Source organism: Macaca thibetana, chromosome 11 (genome assembly GCF_024542745.1).
Source record: "Macaca thibetana thibetana isolate TM-01 chromosome 11, ASM2454274v1, whole genome shotgun sequence".
NCBI classification, from domain to species: Eukaryota; Metazoa; Chordata; class Mammalia; order Primates; family Cercopithecidae; genus Macaca; species Macaca thibetana.
In genome coordinates this window covers 22,701,073-22,707,773 of record NC_065588.1, presented here as the reverse complement: position 1 = coordinate 22,707,773, position 6,701 = coordinate 22,701,073, and positions in this window count along the sequence as shown.

Here is a 6,701-nt window from a genome sequence, read left to right as displayed (position 1 = left end):
AAAAACAATGGTGGGTAAATTGCTGTCACTTTAGCATAAATCGAAGACAGTGGTACTAAACTCAATTAGAAGTTAATTATATGCTTCACCACTGTTGCTCTTGTAGTTTAAAATGAAATGCCAACTATTGCTCTTGTAGTTTAAAATGAAAATGTAAGAATGCCCTTGAGGAGAGGGTAACCATTCCTGATGACCACTTATTACACATCTATTTATTAACAACATTCTGTATAAAAACGTAGAAATATTAACATTCTGTATAAAAACATGGAAACTTCTCATAAACTACTTCCGGTCCAAAGTGAAATTGGCTCAAGGAAAGACACTTGTGCCATTGTTTGAATTGCAGGCTGAATGACTTTCTTTAGGGAACACATTTTTTATCCGAAAATCAACTAACAGAAAAATTAGGTTTATTCAAACTTGGGTTTTTGGCAGACATTTTCTTGAAAATAAACCAAGTGACATTGTCAGTTTAAAGAAAACAACTGACTGTCTTTGTTGCCAGTGATAACATTTGAACTTTCAAGCAAAAATTTTGGAAAATTTGCCTCTGTAAGCTTGACAGCTTCCCAATATTGTCAGGTGAGGTCAGTAGTGATATTAGGAAATGTGATTTTTTGATATTATATAATGAGACATGTCAACATTTGAATAATCTGCATAATTCAGGGAACTAATATTTTCCCATTGACTAATGCATAATGTTACAAAATCATGAATGGGTAAAAAAGCCATTTAAAGTGCAGGATTGACAATAGATTTTCACATAACTGAGTACAAAACATTTACTGATAGAGTTTTAGACTGCACTTCACAATTAACCTTCAAGAAACTAACACTTGGAGTTAGGTACAAAATCAAAGGGAAACATCCAAAATTATTTCAAAAGGCTATTAAAATACTCTTCCTTTTTCCAAATATATTATCTAAGTTAGGTCAGATTTTGTTCATATGCTTCAACCCAAACAATGCATTAGAATAGATTGAATTAGAAGGAGAAATGACACTCCAGCTGTCTTCTTTTAAACTAGACTAGGAGTGGGCAAATCTTTTCCATGAAAGTCCAAATACTCGATATTTTAGGATTTACCTGCCATATAGTTTCTCTTTGTCACAAATATGCAGCTCTTTCATTGTAGTGAGAAAGCTGCCACAAATACTATGTAAGTTAATGAACATGGCTGTATTCCAATAAATATTTATAAAAATAAGCAGTGGTCCGAATTTGTCCAATAGGCTGTAGTTTGCAGAACCTAGCCCCACACTAGACAGTAAAGATATTTTTAAAACTATAAAACAATACCAGTTTTCTTACTAATTTGTTTTGAAAAACAGTTTTTTCCATAAAAATTGTATGTAGGTTTCGAAAATATAGCTATTTTTTCATAAAAAATGTATTTCTGTTAATATGTAGTAGGTTTCTAATGATCATGTTTAAACAAATTAATCAATAATTCTTTTTAAGTCTCAACTTTAATGTATGATACAGTAATAATTGATAGATAAAAGCCACATAACCAAAAGCTCTTTGAGAGCTTTAATAGTTTTTAAGAATGGAAATGGGGTCTTGGTACCAAAAAGGTTGAAAACTACTGGTTTGTAGGCAGGAGACATGAGAAGAAACCAGTAAATGAGACAGTGGAGGAGTGGCCCATTGAGGAAGCAGGAAAACTGGAAATGGGATATCCTGGAAACCAAGTGAACAACTTGTTTCAAGGAGGAGAGTGTGAGACTAACTGTGTCATCTGATAATAGCATCATCAGAATACTAATGGTGAGGAAGACCAGGTCAGGTGGCTCACGCCTGTAATTCCAGCAATTTGGGAGGCCAGGGAGTAAGGATCGCTTGAGCCCGGGAGTTTGAGACCAGCCTGAGAAACATAGCAAGACCTTATCTCTGTAAATAATAAAAAAACTAGCTTGGTGCCGTGGCACACTCCTGTGGTCCCAGCTACTTGGGAGGCTGAGATGGGAGGATCGCTTGAGCCCAGGAGGTCAAGGCTGCAGTGAGCCATAATTGCACTACTTCACTCCAGATACTGGTCTAAAAAAAATGCTAATGACAAGGGACCAATAGACAGCGAAATGTTGAGCTTGTTGAGCTTCAAGAGACAGTAGGGCTAATAGGGCTGTAGGACACTGGAGAAGAGGAAGGCATCCAGGGCACTTGTCTTAGTCCATTTGGGTTGGGGAGGCCTTTGCTGAGGGTGAGAAGACCTCATCTACCGGCAAAGAGGACTAATCAGAATTTAGGGACTCAAGGTCCCCACGTTCATCAGGGTCTTCCCACATGTCCCCATTCCAACTTACAGGATCTCATTATTTCCCAGTCAGTGCCTATACTTTGACAGTAGATACCCTACACTATAGGAAATAAGCCTGTCCCTTATGGCACACCTAGAAGCTCTTAGGTCATTTATGCTGTGCTTGACCCAGGAATTTAAATTCCTGAGCTCATCATTTTCTGTCATTACTTTATCCAGTGGCATTAGTAGCAACCAATCAACATCATTATATTTTTCAGTTTTACAACAATATTTGAAACTATCACATACAGAGTTACTCACCTCCTTGCCTCTTGTAAGGGGTTGATTAGGAGTATCCAATGCAGATATTTTGCATATTTCCATAAATAGTTCACAACACGGACTATTAGTGCTTTCTTTACTATGGAAATGAGATCCTTAGCATTTTTAGATCTAAACAGATTAAAGAGCCAGTTCCAGAAACCCCAAAACCAATTCAGAAAACTCATTTTTAAAATTTTATTTATCTAGAATCACTCTTGTTAATAAAATCCGTATTAGTTAAGGTTCTCTAGAGAATTACAACTAATAGGATACATAGAAAGATAGACATATGAGAGGATTTATTATGGGAATTGGCTCATGTGATTATGGAGGACAAGAAGTAGAATGATATGCTGTTTTGCAAGCTGGAGAACCAAGAAAGCTAATAGTGTAATTCAGTCTGAATCTAAAAGCCTGAGAATCAGGGGAGCCAACACTGTAACTCTCAGTTCAAAAGCCTAAAAGCCGGGGACAAGTAGGGTATGTGTATCGGGGTTGCTGGTATGAGTCCTGAGAGCCTGGAACTCTGATATGCCAAGGCAGGGGATGATGGTTTTTTCGGCTACACAAGACAGGGAGAATTTGCCTTTTCTTTGCCTTTTTGTTCTATCTGGGCCCTCAAGGGATTGGATGGTGCCTGCTTACATTGGCAAGGGTGGATAATCTTTACTGGGTCTGCTGAGCCAAATGCTAATCTCTTTTCACCTTCGCAGACACACCCAGAAATGTTTTATCAGCTATTTGGGTATCAATTAACCAGTCAAGTTGACTCATGGCACTGGTTGAAGAAATTGCTTTAAATGAGTGAAAAGTTCCCACTTCTGAAACAAGAGGTAGTAAATAAAAGATGAAGGCAGTTGTGGGCAAATTTGTAGGTGCAGTAGCAGGAACTGAGGGAGTGTCAATCTGATAGTTTCTATTTTCACTTTGAAGTAGGAGTGAAGCTTCTTTTGAAATGAGGGGGTGAAGTGTTTCAGAGGCTTAGAAGAGTAGGAAACGTGAAAGGCTGAAGAAATGAGGAGAGAGAGCTAACGAGGAAAATTAGAGGGTTTCCAGGTAATGTTGACTTGCCAGGTGGGGTTAGAAATTATGAATGTATTGTGGCACCAATGTATATGATTGATGGATTTTCTCTAGCAAATATTTAAGAGCCCAGGTATTAGTACAGAGAAAGTAGACAATAAACCTGCTAGACCAGAAGTAGGCAAACTTCTCCTGTAAAGAGCCAGATAGTACATATTTTAGGATTTGCAGGCTATACAGTTTCAATCACAGCTATTCAACTCTGCCTTTGTAGTATAAAATCAGCTATAGATAATATATAAACAAATGAGCATGGCTGTGTTCCAGTAACACTTATATTCACTGAAATCTGAATTTTGTGGCATGACATTTTATGTCACAAAACATTACTCTTTCACTGATTTTTTTCAACTGTTTAAAAACATAAAAACAATTCTTAGCTTGTGGGCCATACAAAAATAGGCAGCAGGTTGATTGGTCTGTGGGGTCCGTAGTTTGTAAACCTTTGCCCTAAACTTTGGGGCAAATTAGAGAAAGGTACCTGCTCAGGACAGATCTACCCCAGGACTCTGAACAAAGCTTTAGTTTTTTTTTCCATTTGTCCCCTTTGCTGGGTGCTTTTGTGCAGTGCACAAACTGCTCTTATGCTTTCAGATTTGGGGATCTATCAGACCCCCAAAAGATGGTTGTTTCAGATACAGCATGGAAAGTGAGGATATTGGCACAAAAATGGTTGAAAAGACAGGTCACTTTAGTGTTATCTGAATAGGGGTGGGAGGTAAGGCGGAAAGGTGCTGATAGACATCCAGTCAAGGGGATCAAGGGCCATTAAGTATTTTTTTTATTTTTTTATTTTTTGAGATGGAGTCTTGCTCTTGGCTCTGGTTGCCCAGGCTGGTGTGCAATGGTGAGATGACTCACTGCAACCTCCGCCTACCGGGTTCAAGCAATTATCCTGCCTCAGCCTCCACAGTAGCTGGGATTATAGGCACCTGCCACCACACCCAGCTAATTTTTGTATTTTTAGTAGAAACGGGATTTCACCATGTTGGCCAAGCTGGTCTCGAACTCCTGACCTCAGGTGATCCGCCCACTTCGGCCTCCCAAAGTTCTGGGATTACCGGCCACTGCGCCCAGCTCTATTAAGTGTTTATGAGCTCAAGGAACCAATATAATAGGAATAATTGAGGGAAGAGTTGGAACATTAAAGTCCTAGAGAGGCATGTTTGAACGTATGACGTAAGAGTGAAAGAGTTTAGGCAATTTTACGATGTAGTGTGTGGCACATCCAAGGGGTCAAAGTCTTTGATGAGAAAGAGAAAATGGCCACATTGTCAGTAAGTGACAGCACCGATAGAGATTAGAGGTTGACACAGCTGATGTTATGAACATAAAGAAACAATGACAGTAAAAATGTAATGATCTGGAAATGGTTCAGGGACAAAGGGAAGATCAGTCACTTTAACTCATGCCTGACACTCTCTTGTCCTCTCCCTTCCAAAAATTAGCTCCCAACTTTTGCTTCTATACCCCAAGGACTTAGGTCCTTTAAGATCCTTTTCTTTCCTCCCAAAGAACCGGTCAGGAACTGGGAAGAAAACATTAGTGAAGAAATTTAGAGGTTAACATATAAGAAATAGAAAAGCTGGAGATGTTTATAGGTTCCAGGTTTTGCTTCATTGTGGTTATATATTTCAACTGCTGACTAGAATCTCCAGCTGAATGAATCAGAGGCTTCTTAAGCTCAATACGCGCAAAATAGAACTGAATTTCCTCCTTGACACATTCTGCCCATGCTGCCAGGTAAACTTCTTCCTGCTTTTGTGTAACTCTCTCAGTAAAAGATATTACCAGCCCCTCTCCTTACCCAACTCCTTCCATAGGTTTCCTTAGTCTGTCCGACTATCTTCGTACCCAGTGCTACCCCTCTGCTTTAGGCTCTCATCATCTCTGACTTGGATTATTAGAACTTCCTTTCAATGAACTCCCTAATAATCCTGCTTTATTTAAATTTTCCTAAATTGTTCATCATTGATTTTTGTGTTAATTTGATTTTGTAAAATATTGCATTAAAATTTCATTTATCTTGATACCCAAATAGTTTGGTGCCTCCTTAAGGTGTGCACAAAAAGCAAGTGCTGTCCTCACTTCACTTTTGTCCTAGCCCTTCTCCTCCCTCCAGTCTTGTCTCCCTCAATCTGTTTTCCATTTAGCCAGGCAGCCAGTCAAATAAAATACGTAAGTAATCATGCCACATTCCTGCTTAAAATTCATCAAAGTATTCCCCTCAGGTTAATTCAACGAGACCTCACCAAGATCAATCTTGTTCTGGTCCCTGCTTTCTATTTCAGTCTCTATTTTGGATTTCCTCTTTTTCCTATATTTGTCATTGCCATGGCTAACATTATGTACAGACACAGAATGAACACATAATGTTCTTAGAGCTTCCCATGTATTATTTCATTCTATATGATGAGGTGATATAGATGCTATTATATTATTTCTATATTATTTTATAGCCAAAGACATTGCTATAAAGGGTTACCTGAGGTTGGGAATTTATTTTAGAAAGAAATTTATTTGGCTTACAATTCTGCAGGTTGTGCAAGCATGGTATCAACATCTGCACAGCTTCTAGTGAGACCTCAGGAAGCTCACAATCATGGTGGAAGGCAGAGGGGGAGCTGCCATACCATATGGCAAGAGAGGGAACAAGAGACAGAGAGAGAGATAAGTGTCATGCCATGCTCTTTTAAAAACAACCAGCTCTCACGTGAACTCATAGAGAACGCAGTCACTACCATGAGGACAGCACCAAGACATTCATGAGAGATCTGCTCCCATAACCCAAATGCCTCCCCCTAGGTCCATCTCCAACATTAGGGATCACACTTCAGCATGAGATTTGGAGTGGACACACATCCAAACCACGTCAGTCACTAAGCTATAAAGTTTCACAGTTCCCTTCCCCTAAGTCTTTTTATGCTTTTCTACATTTCCCCTCCTTGGAAAACTCTCCATTCTCCTGCTGTGGTTACTTCCTGCAGTAGGTGGATTAGTGGCTCCCCTAAGGCATTCACATCCCAATCCCTGGAACCTGTTACC